General features: G+C 48.6%; 1 protein-coding gene across 3 annotated transcripts in view; it reads right to left on the bottom strand.

Moving 5' to 3' along the window:
* The window catches only part of MVB12B (multivesicular body subunit 12B), a 194,579-nt gene that overhangs the window by 84,423 nt on the left and 85,932 nt on the right, over positions 1-24,224 (bottom strand). The window lies entirely within an intron of this gene.

Below are 24,224 nucleotides of genomic sequence, written 5' to 3'. Positions count from 1 at the left end.
TCCCAGGGCCAAGATGAAAGCCGAGGGCTCTAAGTGAGGTGGCTGAGCTGCGGGGTGAGCCCTGAAGGTGAACACCGGTGCCATCCGGCCGGCCGCTCAAGCAGGCGGCGGGGCCTTGCTGGGCACGGGGGGACCGGTGACACTTCACGTGAGAGGAGTATCCACAGGGCGCTGGGATGCATGTGCTGTGAACTTGCACTGCTGGCTCCTTCCTGATCAAAGGGTGACACCGAGGCGAGCTCTTTCCACAAGGAGCTCTAGGCTACAGGGGACAGAAGGGCTGGAACAAACTGGGGTGCACCAGGAGATGTGCTCCAAGGAGGATAAAATCTGTGCACTCAGCATGAAGGCGGGGGTGCAGGGCTTACAGTGGCAGCCCCTCCGAGCTGGATGTGGGTTACAGGAGGGGACAGGACCTACGTACGGGCAGTCAGGGAGCCACTCTGCTGCAGGGCTAGAGTGGGAAACAAAGCCACAGCCAGACAGGAAAGGATGCCAGAAGCCACACTATGGGCTTTGGGATCTATCCGCTTGGATGAAGGTTCCTGAACTCTGTTCTGCTCGTCAGAGTGCAGAGGCAGTGCTCTAGGCACCTGGGAGCTCGCTAACAACACAGACTCAGCTCCCCGACCTGGGGAGTCTGTTCAGAGGCCTGGGGGGGGGGTGCACCCTAGAAATCCCTGGAACCAGGTGAGCAGTGACTCTGAGGATGGGCTGGTTTGGGAACCCTGGCAGGGGGAGGAGAGCTTCAGAGGGTGGAAGCAGGTGATCGATGCCTCCGACCGCAGCACTCAGTCAGTGGAGCTGAGCAAACAGAAGAATAAATTACTGACTGTGGTTGTGGTTGAGCAGAGCTAAAACAATGACAGGCGGCCCTGTAGAGAAGGTCGGCTGGCCCTGAGCGGGGGCCTCGGGGTCAGCAGATCCCTGGGTTCTCTTCTGGCTCTGCATACCGGCCCTGCAAGGCAGGAACCCAGCCTGGTGTAGAGTGAAAACGTGGGCACCTGTGTCGAATATCTTTAAGCATTTCAAGAGGGCGACAGCAGAGCCTTGAACCTAGTGTGGGGCCCTCCAGAACGGGGGCCTGTGCCATGCGCTGGCCACACATTCGTGCAGCTGGTGTGCCCCACGTGCTGGCGCTGCACCCACTGTGCCCCGAGGCCTTTTCCAGGAGCTGGGGAAGAACTGAGCTTCAGCACTGCCATGCCCTGAGACCACTGAGCCCTGAAAGCCCTAAGAAGGTACGCCACACCTAAGGACGCACCACGCCGCTGGCATGGTGTGGCAGCGCTCCAGGGCCCTTGCAGAGGAGGCAGGGTGTTGGCGGAACCTCAGATGACAGGCCAACCCGGGTGACAGCACAGGGGGGTCTCTTCCTTGGCTGAGAAGACAGAGCCAGACCAGCTAGATGGCCATCAGAGATGGCCAAGGGAGCCCTGGTCCAGTCAACCCAGACCTGGGGAGGGGGGACTCAGGGTGGCAGGACAGGCAGGGTCCTGCTTTTGCAGAGCTCCCCTACTGCAGATGGTGACTGCAGCCATGAAATGAAAAGACGCTTACTCCTTGGAATGAAAGTTATGACCAACGTAGACAGCATATTAAAAAGCAGAGACATTACTTTGCCAACAAAGGTCTGTCTAGTCAAGGCTATGGTTTTTCAGTAGTCAATGTATGGATGTGAGAGTTGGACTATAAAGAAAGCTGAGTGCCAAAGAATTGATGCTTCTGAACTGTGGTGTTGGAGAAGACTCTTGAGAGTCCCTTGGATTGCAAGGAGATCCAACCAGTTCATCCTAAAGGAAATCAGTCCTGAATACTCATTGGGAGGGGTGATGTTGAAGCTGAAACTCCAATGCTTCAGCCACCTGATGTGAAGAGCTGACTCATTTGAAAAGACCACAATGCTGGGAAAGATTGAAGGCAGGAGGAGAAGGGGACGACAGAGGATGAGATGGTTGGATGGCATCACCGACTCAATGGAGTCGGTGGAGTTTGCGTAAACTCTGGGAGGTGGTGATGGACAGGGAGGCCTGGTGTGCTGCAGTCCAGGGGGTCACAAAGAGTCCGACGTAACTGAACTGAACCGAACCCTGTAGCAGGGGTCAGGGACATGCCACCAGGTTACAGGAGCCATGGCTGATGTGGGGCGAGTGGGAAGACTCTCCACGCTCCCCCAGGAAGTGCTGTTCCCCCTGGGAGCTGGGGATGGGGGGCAAGGAGGGGCTCTGGGGTAACTCCTAAGCAGCAGGAGGTCTGGCTGAGGAGGGGGGCTTGGAAGGAGGTGGGGGTGGCTAGGGCCTGAAGCCGGCTGAAGAGAGCGCTTTGGGGTCACTGCATGCAGGGCCCTGCACAAGTTATGACTTTACCCTGAAGAGTTTTAAGCTGAGAAGGGATAAGCTCCAATTAATAACTTTAGAAGATTACCTCCCTATGGGAAAGTGAGGGGGAAAAATTGAGATGTACTGTAGATGGGAAGAGAGCAGCCAATTTTTATGAGGGTTTTCATGGAACTGCAAGCAGTTATGCAGCACCTACTATGTGCAGACTCAATGCTTCCCACCCAAATCTCCTGCTGTGATCCTCTAAACAGACAGTTTCAGGGGGATTCTATGGCCCACAGAACTTAAGAAGTGTAGATCAGAGAATCAAGCTGCCTGGCTCTACAGCTGCCCCATCCACAAGGACTTCTCCGTCCAAGCTTGCCTGCCTTTCGAGGGCATCAGATTTTGCCTGGCTGACCCCATCCTGCAGACTGCAACCCCCTTCCCTCTGCCCCCACCCTGGGACCTGGTTCTCTTTCCCCCTCGCAGATGGCCCTTCCTGGCTCCTCTTCCACTTTGCGGGGCCTGCTGTTGGCAAGGGTTTGGTTTAGCTCTCTTCTCACTCCACGCACTTTCCCTGGGCAGCCTAACCGGCACCTGTGCCCTGGTCTGAGCCGTCCTCACACACCAGCCACCTCTCCAGACACTCCTGTCACTCCTGTCTCCACCAGAAAGCGAGAAAGTTGTGATTCTCTGGGTCTGCCTCGGCCTGATCCTTCGTCTACCCTGCTCCCTCCTCCTGCGGTCTCCACTTCCTCCTTACTTCCTCTCCAATCTCCTGTTGGTCCTTTAAGACTCTGTCTGAGCATCCTCGTTTGGTAAAAACCCTTCCTGGGCTTGTCCCGGGGGGGACTGGGTGCCTGGATGTCCTCTCTCACTCTGGTTGTCTCAAGACACGTCAAGGAAAAGGCCAACTCTCATCAAGTTGGTACCCCATTTTCTAGGACAGGTTCTTCCCCAGGGCAGACGATCACTGAACAATTAAGAGTGCTGAACAGACTCCACTGAAACCCCTGGGTCTTTTTGGACACGAACTGCTGTTGCCTCTACTATTGCATTTCTGCCTGTGGGCTTGGTCAGTTAGACTCAGAGGTCTCTAGGAGACCCATGACACCACACACCCCACTCCCTGACACTACAGAGGAAAACAGGTCGGTGTAAGAAGTCAGTGGTGGCAGTGACCAGGAATTCACAAGGGAAAAAAGAAAGAAAAGGCTCTGAGCACTATACAACGGGCAGACAATGTGGGGCTGGTGCAGGTAAGTGGGAAATTCCAAGAGAATTCAAGTCACAGGCCTGACTCTTTCAGAGGCTAATTGCTCAACAGGAATCCATCCAACTGAAGTCAAGTCACCAAAAGCTTCAGCTCTGGTGGCTGATAGCCACCAGGTGGGGAGGGGGTTTTAGGGCAGCAATCTGAGCAGCAAGAAGACCCCTGGCCAGAGAGGGCTGAAGGGAGGAGACCCCACATAACAAACAGCTGCTTTGGCATCATCACTTCTCTGGTTACTGGACGCAGGGAGGAAGGGGCATGGGGACAGGAGGCCACAAAGGTACATCAAGGTCTCCTGTTAAAGAGAGTGGACAGTTCGGGCTGAGGGGACAGGGCACCCGTGGTTTAAATCCAACGAAGGAGGAGTGACCCAGGGGCTCGGTGTCAGATCAGCCTGGAAGTGAGGATGGGCAGGACTGGCCCAGTGGTCAGCTGAACCTTGGAGCGCAACGAGAGTCTTAATTCCTCAGCGTCTGGTGGGAGCCCATCTGCCAGGCACTGGGCTGGGTTCCTCCATGGACATTACCTGCCTGATCCTCTCAGCAAGCTTTTTAGGTAGGAACAATCACTTGTAGGTCTTCCAAGGCAAAGCTGACAGAGAGTGAGCCAGAATTCATGCAAAGGTGGGTCCACGAGTCCCCTGGGGGTCACCATCAGCATCTCAGAAGTCACTCTGATGGACCATCTTCACCATCCATACACAGGCTGAGATCACTCAACCAGGAAACTGGGGTCCACCTGGGAAAGCGATGGTGCCGGGGACCCAACCTCTCTGCCACTTGCTAGCTCAGTGACCCTGACGACTGGTCACAGTCAATCTAACTGGTAACAAGGGAAGAGCTACATACAGACGTGGACAACCAATGGCCCAACCATCTACCTGGGAAGGCAGAGCAGGTGCGGTGGTGAAGGCTACCAACCCCAGTGTCCAGCCGACACAGGTTCAAATCCCAGTGCCAGCAGCAGGAGCTGGGTGCCCTTCATCATGGGCAGGCTGCCTCCCAGCACACAGATGCAGGCAGAGCCAACAGTATAGAACCAGGATGCACTGAGCGCATGGGAGCACAACTCCTATCTTGATTTCTTCCCCTTCCTGCTTCCCTGGCATTAAGTCCCACTTATGAGGGCCTTGGGTCTCCCCTGGTGGCTCAGAGGGTAAAGAATCTGCCTGCAATATGGGAGACCTGGGTTCGATCCCTGGATGGGAAGATCCCCTGGAGAAGGGCATGGCTACCCACTCCAGTATTCTTGCCTGGAGAATCCCATGGATAGAGGAGCCTGAGGGGCTACAGTCCATGGGGTCGCAAAGCGTCAGACATGACTGAGCGACTAACAGTTGCACGAGGGCCTCAGTACAGGACTATGACAGCGCATCTGTACCTTCCCTCTGTACTAGAAGGAAATCTGATTGGCAATCCCATGGTTGCCAGGCGCTGCCAGTTCTCCGGTTCTGGCCCATCCCTCCTCTCTGCTCTGGTCTTGGTGGTGGTCCCAGCACTTGCACCCTGCAGCCTCACCCGCTGCCTTTGGTCCTCCCCTCCCCACTCTCATTCCTGCTTTGGGGCTTTGCACTTGCTGTTTCCTCCTGTGGGAGGCACCCCGCCTCCCCTGTGGCTCTCCCATCACTTCCCCCTTCTACAGAGCCCTTCCAGCTCTGTAAGACTGTCGATCTGTTTACACGCCACCAGAATATGATCTCCGTGGTGCTTTCTACCACATCCACAGTGTCTACAACTGTGGCCGGCACACAGCGGGCATTTAAGAAAACATTAGGGAGAACCGTACAAGATCACCCAATGCTGCTGAAAAAATGAATGACTCTGACTCTGACCTGCAATTAGAGATCACTGGGGAGGGCTTCCCATTGTCTTTTCATCCCTGGGGCTGGGCTGGGTAACAGTTTGGAAAATGTGACTATTTCTGATTCATGAATATTTTTATGCAAACAAGAATTACATTCATCATGGCACTGCCTACAAAGCCAAAAAACTTGAGTCAAATTAGAGATCAAATAGAGGACTACTTAAAAAATTATTGTACAGCCATTTGATAAAATGTTTTAGTCACTTGAAATATTTTAGAAGACTAATAGCCTGGGCCCATGCCCATTACCATAGCCATCTACTGAGAAAAAATATATAAAATCCTTATTTTTACACTTGGAATTGTAATCAGTTAACCCAACACTCTGTGGCTTATTTCCCATAACCTGATTGTCTAATGAGATTGAAGGAATGCCTGACTCATGACACTGGGGGTTACTGGAGGAGGAAAGAAAGAGCCAGGCACTTCAGTAGATCATGGCACTAAATGCTCAGGTGTTCCGAAGTACCTAAGCCTAGGGGAGTTACAAGAGTTGGTACTCGATGGCATCAAACAAAGCTGAGAAGTCTGTGAACATGATGCTGGCTGGGGCCCCCACAGACAGCAGTTTCACTGGAGTCATTTCAATGGACCCCAAGCTATTGATCACTTTGTGATCCCTCCAGACCACTCTCTATTGATCTAGAAGAGTATGCTTTAGATTTTAAGTGTGTTCATAAAGATTACCAGCAGACCAAGGAGAAGCAAACCCAAGAACTCATGAAACTGGCTCTACCTTGGGGGTCACCTAGAGATGAAGACCCTCGGCTATCATCCCCAGTAGGTTCTGGACCACTGGCACAGGGCACTGACCATTAGAGGACAACAATTTCTGCCTCTTGACTCAAATGATGGATCCTGATCCCAAAATCTGTTCGGTCACTGGAGAATTCCAACTAGAAGAGCCCTTGAATCCTGGGGGAGCTTTACCAAGCTCCCCACCCTGGCCCCTGCCTCCAGGACAGCCCAGAGGAGACCAGGTACACCCCGAGAGCCATCATGTCTGCCTGCAGGGGCCCTGGCTGTTCTGTAACAAATAGGTCAGCATCACACGTGCTGCCGACAACAGCTCCTGATAAATAGAGGCTGAGGGAAATTTCATTTTTCTCCCCCAAGTCAGTCTTTGGCACCTTATTCAATTAACATGGCCACTAAGCCGCAGACAGCTCCATATAAAAGCCCTTCAGTTATAGAATACATTTTATTATGTGACAATAGTTGCCAGTACGATTTATTTCCTTTGATGGGATTCTGCTTTTTCCTTGTTAATTTAAATCTGTATTTTCTCGTGCTGATTCCAGGTCTGTGTGAATTTTTAAAATGTTGCTATTAATCTTCTGAACCCAGTGGCCACATGTAATGAAGATGGCCCTGCCCAGGCAGCCACGATGCTCGCTCTCCTCTCAGACCATCAGAGGGCAGTGCCGAGGGGCCAGTGGCTGCTGGAACGGCAGAGGCAGCCTCGTGGTTAGAGATGGATGCTACTTTTATGTCCCACCCCCTACACGCACCCTTGCAACCAATGCACTCTGTGGTGTTAAAATCACAATTGCCATTGTTTTCTGCTGTATTTTAAACTAAGACTACCTTCTGGCAGCAGTTTTCTGAGTGTGCTCTGGGGACCTCCGGGGGCTCCTCAGACTCAGGGAGTCCACTGGGTCACTGCTACTTTCATAATAATATGACATCACTGGTCTTTTCCCTGCTTATCCTCAAAAAGTGAAAGTGAAGTTGCTCAGTCATGTCCAACTCTTTGCAACCCCATGGACTGTAGCCTACCAGGCTTCTCCATCCATGGGATTTTCCAGGCAAGAATACCGGAGTGGGTTGCCATTTCCTTCTCCATCCTCACAAGTAGGCAGAAAAAATTTCCAGAAGCCGTGTGACTCGTGAGGCTGTCATCACTCTGGTGTTTGCATAGGTAGTCTCATGTTTTACATTTTTCTGAATTTTAATTTTTATAAGGTAAATATAGACAAGGCTTCTCTGGTGACTCAGTGGTAAAGACTCTGCCTGCAATGCAGGGGATGCAGGTTCAATCCCTGGGTTGGGAAGATCCCTGGAGAAGGAAAATCCCATGGACAGAGGAGCCTGGTGGGCTACAATGCATGGGGTGGCAAGAGAGTCGGACATGACATAGCAACTAAATAATGACAACAATAAATATAGATATATATAACCTACACAGACAAAAGTTAGTCTTAATTCTCAATTTGTTTTTCCCCAGCAAGAGGGAATCCTCAGTTTGTAAGACCTTGGGACTTCTTGGGCAGTCCAATGGTTAAGACTTCACCTTCCAAGGCAGGGGGTGCAGGTTTGATCCCTCATCAGGGAGCCAAGATTCCACATGCCTCAAGGCCAAAAAAAAAAACCAAAACAACCCAGAACATAAGCAACAGAAGCAATATTGTAACAAATTCAATAAGCTTTAAAAATGGTCCACATCAAAACATACAAACAAAAGTCCTAGACCAAAAGGTTTGAAAACTACTAATAGGGGATAATGTGTTAACCATAACTCTGCAGAAGACTCAACATCCGGCCAGTGGGGCGGAGGCAGATGTCTGGTTGTACGACCTCTGGGTCAGAATGTTCCCCAGACATAAGCCTCCTGAGTCAGAATGACAAGCCTACTCTAGATTTTTAAACAGCATTTCCCCCAGTGGACATAGGTTTGAGCAAACTCTGGGTGCTGCAGAGAGACAGGGAAGCCTGGCGTGCTGCAGTCCATAGGGCAGCAAAGAGCTGGACACAACTGAGTGACTGAACAACAACAATCCCCTCCATAATGAGAAGTATCATTTGCTTACTCACTTTCACTGGTATAAAGAATTGTTAGCTGAAAATACTTAAAAGAACGAAAAAAAATTCAAACTAGGAGGGTGAAATGATACGTGTCTTAAAAATATAACAGTACTACATGACTTGTAGGGCCAGTGATAGCTCCAGCTAGCCTCCGGTCACCAAGGGTCTACAAAAGCTAACGAGAATAGAGAAAGGTAATGAAGATTCGGAAGATGAATCATTCAAATAACGAGTGCCCAGGAGAGATGAGGGGAGGAGGCATGCACACAGCCGGCCCTTTGGCCAATACCCAGTCTACAAATACATCTCCTTGTGAGGGCCTGTAAAAAAAGTGTCACACAAGAGGAAAAGAACATTATTTCTGGGAAAAAAATTTCCTGTAGTATGTAGAAAAAGCTATCTGCATTAGAAATAATGCAGAAATAAAATCCCTCAAAACTAAATCAGCAGCATCATGGATAAACCCCTGCCCCTCTTGAGTTTCCAGAATGCAGAGAAAGAAATAAAACAAAGATGATCATGATGAGGAAAAATTTGATAAATGTGGAGAACAAAGACCAACCTAAACATTCCAGGTATTAGAAAGAAATTAGAACAATTAAAAGTGAAAACCAAAAAAAAAAAAAAAAAATACTGAAAGCTTGCCTGATTAAAAACCAACCAACCCACAAACAACAAAATATAGAAGCCAACATGGCTTCCAAGATTCTAAGCAAAAATCAATAAAGAGACTCAGAGCTAAATAAATCCCGATTTCAAGACTATGTAACTTCAAGACTTAGTGTAAAGCTATGGTAATCAAGACAGTGTGGTATTGGCATTAACACAGACATAAAGATCAATAGAACAGATAGAGTCCAAAAATAGACCTACACATACATGATCAACTGATTTTCAACAAAGGTGCCAAGACAATTCAGTGGGGAAACAAATCTTTTCAGCAAATGGTGCTAGAACAATTGGATAGCCACATGCAAAGAGAACAAAAAAGAACCTGGACACTTAGCTCACACCACACACATACATAAAATAACCCAAGAGATTCACAGAGATTCCAGAAAAGAGGAAGGTATAAATTATTAAGTCCAGGCCCAGGATTTGATACTTTTTATTTAAATGCATCTCGACTGGCCAGGTGTAGAGTGGCCTCTTGTCAAAGAAAAGAGAGGAGAAAATCGTTGTGAACTTAGGTTTGGCAAAGACTTCTTACACAAGACACAAAAAAGCACAAACTATTTTCAGTTGATATACAGGACTTCACCAATACTTAAAACTCTTGTTATTCAGATGGCGCTATTACAGAAATTGAAAGGCAACCTAAAGATCTAAAGAAAATATTTGTGAACACGCATCTGACTTATAACTAGGATACATGCATAACTCTTACAGCCTAAGAGAAGACTAACAAGCCAGTTCTAAAAAGACCATATGATTTAAACAGACATTTCACTAAAGAAAGTACACAAATGGTTAATCAGTACATGAAAAAATGTTCAGCATTACCAGTGAGTTATTAGGGAAATGCAGATTGAAACCACAATGAGACATTACTACATGTCTTTTAGAATGACAAAAATTAAATAGACCAACAATATCAATTGTAGACAAAGCAAATGAGCAATTAGAACTCCTATGCGCTGTTAGTAGGAATGTAAAATAGTACTATCACTTCAGAAAACAGTCTGCAATTTCTTAAAAACTTCAACATACCCTTAGTACAAGACAGCCATTACATGGATAGATTTTCACTCAAGAGAAGCAAAAGCATATGTCTTTACCAAGATTCCAATACACAGGTACTGGGCAGCTTTATATGTAAGAGTGAAGAACTAAGAACAAGCCCAATGTCCAGTAACAAGTGACGGGATAAACATGTTGCGGTCCAGCCATATGATGGATACTACTCAGCAATCAAAACGGAACTGGTGATACCTGTAAGATGGATAATCTCAGGATGATGATGCTAAGCAAAATAAGAAAGACAAAAAAGAATCCACATGGTATGATTCCATTTGTATAAAATTCTAGAAAATGCAAACTAACCTCTAGGGTTAGAAAGAAGATCTGTTGCTGGCCGAAGAGAGAGGATATATTACTAAGGAGCACAGAGAAACTTTTGGGGGTGGTGGATATAGTCACGATCCTGATTTTGGTGATGGTGTCACAGGTGTATACCTACCTATGTCAAAGCTCATCAAGTTATACTTTAAATATGTACACTTTATTGTGCATCTAGTATATTTCAGCAAAGCTGAAAACATTTTCCTGATCTTAGAAAAAAAATACCTAGATAGAGAAGCCAATGGGGTTCACAGTATTCCAGAAAGGGCAGTAAACAGAGACCCATGATGAATCCCAGCAAACACTGGAGGTGACCTCACACCTTTCCTGTTACACGACATGCTGAAGGCTGGGGAGCCACAGAGTCAGGAAGGGAAAGAATGCGCAACAGATGAAACAGTTCTGAACCCCGGGTTGTCTTTTATATGTGAACATGACAACAAAGAAGATCATGCCCCTTTCCCTGGAAGAAATACATTAAAACATGCTCCAGGTGATTCAAAATTAAGACCTAAGAATGGAGAAGTAATGGGACAAAAAGACCAACGTTTATTCCCTCCCTCTGGAAACCTAGCCTGAGGAAACAATCTGAAACATGAGAGATGACTTGCTTAAGATAGAAACAGTAAAATAACGTTCACTGACATTTTTGCAGGGCTTACCCTGCACAGGCATCATGTGATCCTGCTTGAATCCTACTACCAGGCGCTGAGATCATTTCTACCGGACAGAAGGTCTCAGAAAGGTTCAGCAGCTGGCCTGAGGGGGCACAGCTTGGATCTGAACCCTGATGGAGCAAATTACAAAATTCAGCTCTGAGTCACAACGCTCTACTTAAAAACTGGAAATAACATTATAAGATGTCAGAATGCTTTACAGACTTAAAATGATGTTTCCAGGTTTTCTGGGTGGAACTGGGGGATGGTTCTTAAGACATGATGCTAAGTGAGGAACTCAGGCGCAGGTTGTGTGGGAGAATGATCTTGGCTACAGCAAGAGGCAGAAAGTGGATCCTTGGGGTGGTGTCTACAAGAGCAGGGAACTGGGAAAGTGTTCATACGATGCTAGCGGGACAGACCAAGGAGGAGTGAGCTGGATGTTTTTATACTAACGTTAACGTGGTCAGATCTCAAAGACATGGCTGTTAGGTTGAAATAAAAGGGAACAAAACGAAAACCAAATTGCAGAATGACATATACGAAAACCACTACAAGAATGACATCTTCCTACAGGCAACAGATATACACATGCCCCAGGACGAAAATGACCTGGAAGGACGTGCCTGCTCAGAGCAGCGATGGCCCTGGGCTCATGGCAGGACTATGACCATGGTGTAGATGACACAAATCACTGTCTGAGGTCAGAGAAAAGACTTATTCTCCTTGCTTTTCATATATTTTATGTTAATTTTTTCAATGAGAAATTATTTTCCTTTTTATCAGAAAACAAAGACGGCAGACAATAGGAGAATTCTGCAAGAGCTGCAGTCTACAGAATCGTCCTGCACGGCACTCGGTGCTAACGTGGCTGCTGGGGGACAAGGACCAGAGACAATGCGTGCAAAAGACAGTCACAGCACGGGGGTAGGGATGGAGGAAGAATGTATTATGCAAAAGCCAGGGATTGAGCTAAGGTGGGTAGGGGAAAAGAAACACGGCAAACGGCTAAATGAAATTCCACTTTATTCCTGCAAAACACCACTGGGAAGAAGTCATCTGTGACACACAGCTTCTGTGCCAGGTGTAAGGACGTGCTTAATGAATGCCATTTAATGAAGAAAAAGGCTCTTATAGAACACCTGGCACAAGCGGGGTGAGGGAGTCACAGGAAGGGGGACCTTGGCCGCACCTGCTGGCATTTTAATAAGCACCTTCTCGAGCGTCCGCTCTCCAAGGCTGGTCAGCGGTGTCAGAACCAAGGTCCCTGACCACTGCCCACACTCGCTGACAGTCTGGGGAAGCTGATTTCTTAAGGACCATATGCTCAGGTAACGGAGCGTCCAGGAAGGTAATTAAAATGAATCATTTTCAGCTGGAAGGGCCTGGCCAGCATGCACAGCCTCCTCGAAGACTTCACAGGTAGAATCCCTGCACCAGGTCCCCTGTGCTTCCAGACCGAGATCCTGAGTTACCATTCAGATCCATGCAGACCCAGGGAGGCGAGAAAACGCTGCATTTTCTTGTAACTAGGTTCTAATAAAATAGAGAGTCAGCTATTTTAATGACCTGGGCCCTAGGATATTTTTAGGTGAGGTGATTTTTTTCTGCCTCACTGACTTTGAAGTCAACCTCAGAAAGTGCAAAGTTTACTACCCTTTCTATTGATGAGACCTTTTGCTTTCTTTCTTTTTGTAAATGACACCAGCGAAGTCAAGTGAGGTTTTATAAAAACCTAACAATGGACCTATTTCCTCTGCAATGACAATTCACCATCTCAAACTTTCCATGCCCAGACCTGAAACTTTAATTCCAAATACAGCCAGTAAATTGATGCCATCCAAGGGGATACAGACCATGGGGTCCAGAGGCACCTGGAGGTGCTAGAATTGATATGCTGTGACCAACACAGAGCACCGGTTTTTAACTGAGCTCCTACTCTATGTCCCAGCACTGTGTTTGGCTCTTGAGAGGTTTTTTTTAAATGAGAAGTGCCTATTACTAAATGAAAGAAGCCAATTTGAAAAGACTACATGCTGTATGATTCCAACTCTACAACATTCCGGAAAAGGCAAAACTATGGAGACTGGAAAAAGAGCAGTAGTTGCCAGAGGGGCCACGGGGAGAGATGAACAGGAAGAGCACAGAGACTTTTTAGGGCAGTGAAAATACCATTTATGACAATATAACGATTAACATATGTCGTCATACGTTTGTCCAAACTCATGGAAGGCACAGTACCAAGACTGAACCCTAAGGTAAACTATGGTGATTACACAGTGACAGCGTAGGTTCCTCTTTTAAAAATAAAAAGGAAACAGCCATTCTGGTGAGTGACATTGATCATGGAGGAAGCTAGATGTGGGCATGAAGTCCCTGTATTGTAAAGCTAAAACTTCTTTAAAAAATAAAGTCTTTTAAAAATGATTAAAAAAAAAACCCCAAACCCAATTAAGACTCATCATTCCCTTTTAGATGTATCTGTAAGTAAACTGAAGCACACATATAAATTCCCTCTATCATAAAGTACGCGCGTGATCAGTCGCTAAGTCGTGTCTGACTCTTTTGCAACCCCGTGGACTGCAGCCCGTCAGGCTTCTCTGTCGGAATTCTCCAGGCAGGAATACTGGAGTGGGTTGCCATTTCCTTCTCCAGGGGATCTTCCCGACCCAGGGATCAAACCGGAGTCTCCTGCATTGGCAGGCAGATTCTTTATCACTGACCCACCAGGGAAACCCCTCTATCATAAAACTTAAAAATTCTAAATATCACAAGATATACAAATAGAAAACTATAAGGCTACATGCTTCAATTTTAAAACAATGGCATAAAACAAAACAAACCTTTGTTCAGCAACTACCACACACCAGGCCTTCGACTAGGCCCTGTGAAGTACCCAGGGACGTGGGAGTCGTGGCGTTACCTGCCAAGTGGGAGGAATGTGGTGGCGGAGAAAAGGCTGGAGCAACGAACAGCAACAGCAACTCAAGAGTCAAGACAATGACCTAAGACTTGTGACAAAGTCAGAGACGGGCAACAGAGCCTCCTGCAGTGAGACAAGTGAGGCATCATTTCTGACTCAGGGTTGGAAGTGGCTTCCTGGAAGCAGGGGACCACTGAAGGCTTTGTTCCTAGAATCACTTGTGACTACGACAGTCACCCCTTACTGAAAACTTGCACTATTCTTCATGCTTCTCACTCACCTTGAATCTTCACAACCCAGGGGAGGTTCTACTGGTAGGAAGAAAGAAGGTTCAGAGAGGTTAAGGAATCTGTCCAAGGTCACACAGCTAAAGGAATTGACTGAGTGGGATTTGAGTTCATGCTTTTTCCACTCTGCCATGTTGCTTTACCGAGACGGCAGAAGCACAGAAGTATAAATGCAGACTTGTTCATTTTCCATTCAAGCAACCCATTTGCCATGATCAATATAACTTCAACCTACCAACTTGACGGTATAATGAGTTTTCCTTGTGGACGACAACCGACACACGCACAGACACACGCACCCTCCAACCAAATCACTCTGCAGTGGACCAGGAATAAAGGGCTGCCTCTGCAAGACTAGGGAATTTCAGTTCCAAACTCCCCAAGTTCCTAAACGCATAACTTTAAAGTATGTGCAGCTCGACAGCATATGGCAAATCAATTACTAGTTTAAATCTTAAAACAAAAACATGGCAAGTGTGGTGCAGAAATAATCAAGAACAACGGTTCAGTTTACATTACAGTGGGCCACTAGAGTTTTGAATACAATTAATCATCATTCCAGGCAATGGGAAGCCATATTGACACTTATTCCTAATTTGAATATTTAATTAGGGTGAAGTTCTTCATCAAATTATCGCAGAACTGGGAGAAAGCCTGGAAGACTTACACAATTACTATCTTAACCCCTTCCCAGCTGCTCACCTGTGAGCGCAGCTCTGTGGGGGAGCAGGCCTGTAACCAGCCTGATGCTCTGGGAACTTGCTGGGGATGCTGGCGATCAAGGCTGAAAGGGGCTAGATGGGGACAACAGAAAGGTCTCAAGGGGACTGGCTGCTTGTGCCCAAAGGAAACTTGGAAACAAACCCTGGACCAAGACAGAAAGTCACACACATGGGTGCCCACCGTGTGCCCAGCATGGCACTTCCGTGTGTCTTCCCATTTGGTTCTCACAGCAACCCTGCAGAGAAGGCGTTCTTGTCCCCATTTTACAGACAAGGAAACTGAGGCTCAGAGGAGTGATGTAACTTACTCAACATGACACTGCTTCTGAGTAGTCTCAAGGCCGAGTTACTCATCACTCAGGCACCCCTACCTTGTATTCATCAAAAGTAACAAATAGGACACTTAATGGTTAACAAAAATGTATTTAAAGCTGCATTGTTTTGCATTGTTGGTTTTCTGCATCCTGCAAATAAATCGGAGGGGAAGGGCAACAGACCCAGGCCTCCTCAAGCAGCAATCTAAACTTCAACTCTTGGATTCAAAATGCATCCCTGAGCTCCCCAAGCTGGGACATCACTCTGCCACTATGGCCAGCTGCTCAGGAGCCGGACAAAGGGATGGGTAGCAAAGCTTGAGGAAGCGGCCTTGAGTTGTTGCCCGTCCTGCCCCCTCCCTCCCACCCCGACCCTGCATAAGGGGGCCGTGCCAAGGTGGTCACTGTGGAACACCACTGGTGTCAGGCCAGGGGGTGAAGGTTGGTAATGGGACAAGAAAATGTGAATCTGGTTTTTTTCTTTTGAAATGGCAGTGGCTCAGCAATAGCCTTTATAACTACCTATTGGTTTGGCCAAGAGAATTGCATTTCCTTAAGGTCTTCTTTTCACTGTATGAAAAAGACTTAAGACATTTTGTGAGCACCATGCGTTTCTGCGTGACCAAAAGTAACACGTTTTTCCGTGCAATCTCCCCCATGGCCCCTGGAACGGGGACAAAGGCTCACTTCGTACCCTGCACTTGGCCGTGGTGGGTCCAGAGATCTTTCTGCTTCCAGACTCCACAGAGGAGCTTGGGTGGGGGTGGGCGTCCTGATGGTTTCTGATTAGCAGGTCTCTTCTAAAAGCTGGAGATGGGTTCGCTTACCCTCTTGTGGACGTGGATGTGGCCAGAGTTTCATGGGCAGTGGCCACTTCCAGCAGGAAGGGAAGAGCTGGCCATGCAGCCCCCTTGCCCAGCCCCCCTGCCCAGCCGAGCGGGCAGCGGGAAACCCGGGATCCAGAATGTCTCCTCGGCGCCTGCTCCTTGCGGGAGCAAATGGCGTCGGGAACTTTGAAACTTTCCTTTGTATATTACATTAATCCATATAAGAAAATCTCTTTTAATGAGGAGTGATGTAGTTACAAACTCTCCAGAGCCATAATTAGAGCAAACTAATTGAAGTTGTGTTTTGACACACTTTCCAAATTCACGGGTGCCGGATGACATATTCACAACAGAGCTGCTGCACAACCATGGCGACGGCAAAATCATTAGGCTAATAACACTTATTTGCATTCTTCTCATGCCGGCAGCTCTCCCTTAAATACTGTTTCTGCTATTGCTCCTTTACTGTAAGTTTCCACGGAAAGATATCAACAGTAATTATTAGTCCTTTAGTGGAATTTTAATGTTAAAGAATAACAGCCTGCATTAACAGACACTGAATGCCGACACCTCTCCGTAACCACGGCTGGACGGTCTGGGGGCTCAAGCTGCACCCCGACCGGATGGTGACACAGCTTCAGCACCACTGAGGGCGACCACGCAGCACCCACCCCAGTGTGACCTAAGTCCCAGCTTCGTGACAGAGCTTCAGCACCACTGAGGGTGACCATGCAGCGCCCACCCCAGTGTGAGTCTGATGGTGACACATTTTCAGCGCCATCGAGGGCGACCACGCAGAGCCCACCCCAGTGCGATCTAAGTCCCAGCTTCTCAACTATTCTGTTTCAAATGTTTGACGAGGAAAAAACAAATTTTTTTCTTTAAGTACATTAAAATGAAATAGAGAGACATTTTTTCCAAGCAGTTAAAAAAAAAATTAACAATTTACAACACGGTCTTTGGTAATAATACTAATGAATTCCAGGAGGACATGCGTTAACCACTCTGCCACCACCCTTTTTGGTGATTAAAGCCAGACTTGGAATAACCAGACCTGAGAAAGGTCAGCAGGGGTGGGGCGGGCCTGATCTGTCAATAGAGATGCCCTGTTTGCCACCAACAAAGCCAATTTTTTGGATGCTTAACTCACACACACACACACACAGGGGAAGACTCGACAGTTCTAAATAATGGTTATTAATGACTCCCGCCTCTAGACTGACAAATTACTTCTGAAATTTAGAATCGGAGAGGTATAAAGAGTGCAGGGAACATGACAGGAAATACCGGCAGCACGGAGCTCCTGCTTCCTCCATGGGGTGGGGTGTCAGGGGTGGGGGAAGGCCAGGCCCTGGAAAACAATGAGGGGCAAAGGCCGCCTCTCTGGGCCTTCAGAGGTCCTGCCAAGGCTATGACCACAGCCATCCCCCGCCTGCACCTGGGCTGGTAACCAGCATCTCACCTCCCAGGAATGTGGTAACAGGGAGATGAGACCTGGTCCCAGACCTGATCCTCCTGCCCACATGCCAGCATCAACAGGTCATGCCAGTGGCCCCCTCAGTGTATCCTTAGGGATGGGCTGGACAGTCACTTGGATTCTGGGCTTCTATAAATAACTTGGGATCAAGAAAAACACCCACCATGTCATTTGTTTTGTGAAATTCAAGAGAAGACGGAGGCAGAGGGTGGCACTGTCTTAACTAAAAATGGGTGCTTGTGTAGCATTTCAAAGTACAGTAGCCACACATTTCGGAACATATGTCTAATCTCAAATGGGGAAGGTTTAGTTGAATGAAGAAAACGCTTTCTTAGAAAAATGTTGAACACAGTACTCCCTGAAAGCTGGGAGTTTTTGGTTTCTGAAACTACCATCCTTAGACCAATCTGCTATTTTTCAAGTCACTGATTACTCGACAAGCAAAAGAGAGGGGGGTAAAAAAAAAGGGTGGGAGGAAATCTAACTTTCATAGCTGCAGCAATGTTCCAAATCATGGTATTTATGCACTACTTTAAGTTTTATTACACTTGAACCCTAAAACGCCAGAACACCTACCTCCATTACAGAAGGAAAGAACCAAGCTGGGGACTCGGGGCACCGCACGTCCATTCCAGATGATCTCGTCTCATCTTATAAACTGAAATATTTAAAGAGTCTCTAAACTTCACTGACCTTGCTTTTAAAAACAAGGAACATATGGGCACTGCGAGCTTTTCATCTTCTTCCAGCCTACTAAAATATCCGCTTCTCCAAAATTCAAGGGGAGCGAGCCTGCCAAAACTCAGATTCATGAAAGGCCCCGTGCGCGTGAGAGCACGGGGAGGACAGGCAGGGGCCCGGGGCGGAAAACAAACCCTCATAAAGAACCCAAGGCGCGTTCTTCCCCTTCTTGCCCACTCAGTGTCAAAAGCTGCGGAAAACAAAGTGAAACGAGGACTAATCGGGTGGAGGAATGTGGGCCCTGGTCCGAAGCTCTGATGGCTGGATGGCTGGGTTTTGGCCTCGGCTGTGCCACTGGCTGCAGGGGACGCTGAGGTGGGGAGGGCTCTGAATGCCAAATGAGGCTCCCTGAAGGCAGGGACCTGGGCTCCCATCCTGGCTCCTCTCCATCCTAACCCTCTGCCCTGGGGTAAGTCGCCATCTCACCAAGCTTTGGGTTTCTCATTTCTCAAGATAAGGACATGTTTGTTCACCCCACTGCATGGCTGTAAAGACTGGAACGATTAAACACAATATGTAGTGTTTACTCAATGCCTGGTACTAGATGCCCCCCCCCCAAAAAAAAAGAAAGAAAAAACCCTGTAGCTGAAATAATAATGATGGTGGTGATAATTGCATTTATTCTGATAATTATTAATATTATTATTCAACTGGAAACAAAACATCTGCTGCTCAGAAGGGAGTTCAAGTTGAATGCCACCCTACTCATGGGCAAAAGCCCCACCCGAGTAAATCCAAAGGCCTTTGAAAAGTTACTACAAGCAAAAAATTCTATTAAATACCCAAATTAATCATTGAAACCCTGTCTTGAAATAGAATAGTGGCGGGGGTGGGCAGCACATGCAGGAGTGGTGAAATACCAGGAAATTCCACTTCACACTCATTTTTACTTTGTTTAGCGGCTGGATTTACACGGAGAGACCCAGGTGAAATATTCCAGAGAGCTACCTGCAAATAGACTGTCAGCTTCCACTCTGATAAAAGGTAAAATATCCTCCTCTAAATGGTCTGGTTCACAGCACTGACCCTAAAGTGAACTGATAAATCTGTTCTGACACATGGAAAACTATTTTCATAATCCTGAAAAAGACCTTTCTCCAAACCCCAGAGCTTATACCCACTGTGCAAAGAGCACTTGCACATTTGAGAAGCAGACACTGGAGGGAATCGTTTCACATTTATAACCCTGCCTTCTGGGACAACAGCAACAAGCCTGCATAACCATCATAACCACCAAGAAAAATAAGACACTCACAAAGTCACAAAGATCACAAAAATCACACACTTACAAGCAGCAAATACCTTGTCAAAAATCTGACTCGGGAGAGTGAAAACAGAGAAGGCTTGCTCAGAGGTGGGAGCTGTATTGACTACTAGTCAATTCTTCATTAAACAGAAGCTCTGACTTCCCAAGAAGCCATATTAAAAATTAATATCAAAAAGCGTATCGCTCAGCCTAAACTCATCATTCATATCTAACAATACCAAACTGTATTCTAATGAAATTTCACCTTCAGAATTACTCTGACACCAAAACTAAGTTGGGTATTGTTATAAAGGCAGTCCAGGCTTTGCGGCACAAGCATTTCAAAGATATTCAAATAACCTCGCTCTGCAGGTCTCTTTCACACCACTCTCATAATCACCAGAATAAATCAAACTGCTTGTAACCCTGCGTAATCGAGGGCTTTGAAGCTGGTCGAGGGACCCGCTGGGGTATGGCTCCCACATGTTCTCCTCAGGCAGCAATCACAACTCGAGAGGACTGGCCCCCAGCCAGCGTCCACACGTCTCCCGGGAAGTGTGTGAACGCGATGGGCTGCTGCCCACACCACAGGCTCTGGGAAGTCCTCTCCAGCAGCCGCGAAGGAGCCTGGAGAAGCTACACCCCAACCACCGGCCCCTTGAGGCACCTGCTTCGCTCCCCAGGGACATGCTTCACACTAGGAAGCCTGTGACCAGGGCACGAGGACAGTCTGCCAACCAGGGGTAGCTCATCTGCTGTTGTTCAGTCGCTAAGTTGTGTCGGACTCTTCGCGACCCCATGGACTGCAGCACGCCAGGCTTCCCTGTCCTTCACCACCTCCCAGAGTTTGCTCAAACTCATGTCCATTGAGTTGGCAGCTCATCCGTGCTTTGGTTCAAATCCCAGCTCTGACACTTAGTAGCTGTGTGATGCTGGGAAAGGAATTTAACCTCCCTGATCTTAGTTTCCACATTTCGAAGAGGAGGAAAAAAACAGTACCCAACTCAAAAAGTGTTATGAGGATTAGATAAGCTTTTCTTTGTAATGCACTTGAATAGTGCCTGACACCCAGAGAATGCAAATGTAAGTCTCGATTGGCTGGCTGGCTGGCTGGCTGGACGGAAGGAGAGATGTATACGATACCTGGTCCAATGTGTCTAACCAGCTCACTTTATACATTCAGTAAACATTGGCCACCACGTGCCAGGCATCTGGAGTTCAAAGGTCCCTACCGTTTTAGAGCCACACCATTTTCCACTGGACACTTACAGTCTCCAATGAGAGGATGCAGCCTAAAGAACCTGGTAAGTTTTGATACACGTGATGCAGTGTCATCATCTCTATTTCTGTCACTAGCCTTTTCTGAGGCTTTAAGGGAGGGAAAAAAAAGGAATGTGAGACTCCCTGTCATCAATAAGCCAGCAGATCTAGTCACAAGACCAAATATAAACAAACATGGCAATGACAGGGAAACGGGAAATGCCAAACTGCAGGGTGCGGGCAACGGAGGGGAGGAAGGCCTTCCAGAAGTGGCGAGGGCGAGGCCAAGCCTGGAGGCGGACAGGACCAGGCCTTCACACTCCGTGGAGTCCAATCTGCCGCTTTCGGGGGATGCGGGGGCTGGTAGAAGACGAGGCACACAGCAATGGCCCGAGCAGAGATGGGTGGGGGATAAGGACAACGTGCTCAGGAGCCAAGAGGAGATGGACTTGACTCACATGAGCCCAGGTAACAGGCCAGGGAAGGCTCCGAATTGGGGGAGGAAAAAAAAGACGTGTGTGTGTGTGTGTGTGTGTGTGTGTGTGTTTGAAAACCCCAACAGGATGGGAGGCGACCTAGGACTTTAAAATTCCAGACAAAGAATGTAGGTGTGTGTTATTTAGATGAAATTAATACCGAGCCCCAGGAGCCTAAGTTTGATTTTGTGGTCTGGCTCCGCCCCCTCTTCTTTGGGATGCCCCTGGAGGCTGGTGCTTTCAGCTGGCTGGGTGGGTGGGTGCCCGTGAGCAGGGGGAGGCGGCGGCAAAGCCACATTACCATCTCCATCTTCAAAGGACGGTCACAGCAGGAAGGATACAACACGTGTGTCCTATTTTCAGACTGAAACAAAAAAGGCGTGTGGTGTGCGTGTGAACAAAAAGGAAGTCTAGTTCTCCTAAGTAAAGCCAGACTCACAGTTGTGCCTGGACCTGTCCTGCAGACGGGCACGGTCCCACAGGCCCTCGCTGGGCTCAAACACCCCCAAACTGTTGCTACTGCAGAAGTGGAGCTCAAAATCCATGTCCTAAATTGCTTGCTATCAGGAGGTCAGGGGGAACGTCACCAGAACCGGCCCTTGGACTCGCCTTCTAATCTCACCCTCGTGTGGGACCCGTGTAACCCTTCTCGTAAATGATGAATCCTTGTTACACAACAGCTTTCAACTCGAAAATGAACTCCCTCCAACCCTCTGGGCTGGGCTTTCTCCTTTTGTTGTCGTCCTTCAGTTGCTAAGTCGTGTCCAAATCTTGGCGACCCCGTGGGCTATAAGTGGCCTGCCAGGCTCCTCTGTCTGTGGGATTTCCCAGGCAACAATACTGGAGCTGGCTGCCATTTCCTTCTCCAGGGGATCTTCCCGACCCAGGGATTGAACCTGCGATTCTTGCATTGGCAGGCGGATTCTTACCCGCTGAGCCACCAGGGAAGCCTTCTCCTAGTAAAGCTACAAAAGCGGTGAAACTGCCAGGCCTCCCTATAGGCAAACGTCCCCTCGCCAAGCCTGCTGCCCCTTGGGGCGGGGGCAGGCACCTCGGCAGGAAAGGGAAAAGAGCCTCCCTGGTCTGTGCAGCCCTGGGCCTCCTGTTCGAGTCCTGCCACAACAGGTGTGGTCTAGTCATACAAAAAGCACCTTTATAAACCAACATGGACAGAAGGCAGCCCGAGGATTTTAAGCCAGCAGGACTGCAGCTGGTGAGCAAGGCTCCATCCCGGCTGTCGGAGTATTCTGTGGGTAGATCAAATGGCTCGGTAGATCCTACGTCCATAAGAAGCGGGGGCCAGGGGGCCAGGATGGAGCGCGGCAGCCCGCAGGCTCCTGACAACAGATGTGGCGGGGACGAGCCTGCGTGTGCGCAGCCTGAATGCTAGATCGCCTCTGCGGGATGCTGCCTCTCCTTTAGGAGGAGCCATTAACCTTTCAGATGACAGCCCCGGGATGGCAGTGACGGAACCATTTCTGAGGTCAGCGAGGATCTATGTTCTCAAAAACCTGACATGGACATGCGAAAGTTGTGACTGAATCCCTGTGTCCCTGAGTGGAAGAGTAAATGTGGGTGACAGATATTCTGCAATCAAAATGCCCCATTTCCCAGAGTATCTGTCACAGATTGATAACATCCACACAGAAAGTTAAGTACAATTATGTCTGTCACTAAGAAACATACCTCGGAACCTGTGACTGACAACTTGCTGGAAGCTGACAAATCACCGGAAGATTCCTGAACAACTCGGAGCAGCGCCGCACACCTTATACGGAGGCTCAGCCCCCGCCTGACGGGTGAGAGGCTCCCGGAGGGAAGATAACATTTCCTCCTGGGGCAGGGGGTGGGGTGACAGTGTCTGTGGAGGGTCACAGGACCGCCCAAGGCCTGAGGTCTGCAGGAGCAGAGTTGGGGGGGCAGCTCCTCCCTGGGGACCCCCAGCCAGCAGAACGGCCAGAAGGAGCCGCTGGAACCGTGTGGTCCGGCTGCACCACACAGGGCTCTGTGCCGCCACCCGCAGGCCCCAAGCTCCGACCCACTGACACTGGTTCTGGGTGAGCTGCAGGAGGCCGGGCTACAGGTCGGAGGGTGGGGAAGCACTGGGCCCGCTGTGAGCAGACCTGGGTATCAAGGCGCCCACTGGAGCACCCCATGGGCAAGGGGTCTGCGGCCCTAACATGCAGGCCAGCTGAATCTGGATTCCTGAGGACGGGGCTGGAGAGTGTGACACATTTCTTAACGGGCTAAAGAAGAACCACTGAAGGCCTGAAAAATCCATTTGCTTTTGAATCCTGCCAGCGATTGGGTGCACATGGCCTCCTAAGCTGGCTTCTTTAATGCCATGGGGTTTTCACCCTTGGTAAGTTCTCTTTATTGACTTTAAAAGGTTAAGCCCAAATCTACCTCCTTGTGACTTCAGCCCACCTGATTTAATTTTGCCTCCAGGGGCTCCCAGTGCCCCAGCCCCACCTGGAAGCACTTCTACGCTCCCTTCTACACGGTAACTATTTGGACATCTGAAGCCAGCTGCCCCATCTTTACTCAGATCAAAGCTCAGCGATTCCTCGCACTCAAGCTCAATGCTCGATTTGCGTAATACAAGGCGAGCCGTCCCACTGTGCGCATGAGGCTGCATTCGTTCTACGCACCCAAGCCCGCGCCCGCTTCACACAGACCGCGGCTAAGCCAGGTTTCCTCAGTTTGGCTCCCATGCAGTTGGATGTTTTGAACTGTGGGGGGCCCTGTCCATTTTCACTCATCAACTTTCATCTCCTGGATGCGGCAGGATGCTCTGACTGTAGAGGAGACGTGGGGTATTGATTCTGCCATTCAGCACATCAGCTCTCCCTAATGACTCTGTGTCATCTGCACATTTGATAAGCATGCCTCTGATGTCTTTATCAAGCTACGGGTTCTACCGTTCGGCAAGCCGGGGGGCAGCAGCCCACCAGGGCCCCTCCTGGGAGGGC

This window comes from Bos taurus, chromosome 11 (assembly GCF_002263795.3).
Source record: "Bos taurus isolate L1 Dominette 01449 registration number 42190680 breed Hereford chromosome 11, ARS-UCD2.0, whole genome shotgun sequence".
NCBI classification, from domain to species: domain Eukaryota; kingdom Metazoa; phylum Chordata; class Mammalia; order Artiodactyla; family Bovidae; genus Bos; species Bos taurus.
This window is presented reverse-complemented; position numbering and strand designations above follow the sequence as displayed.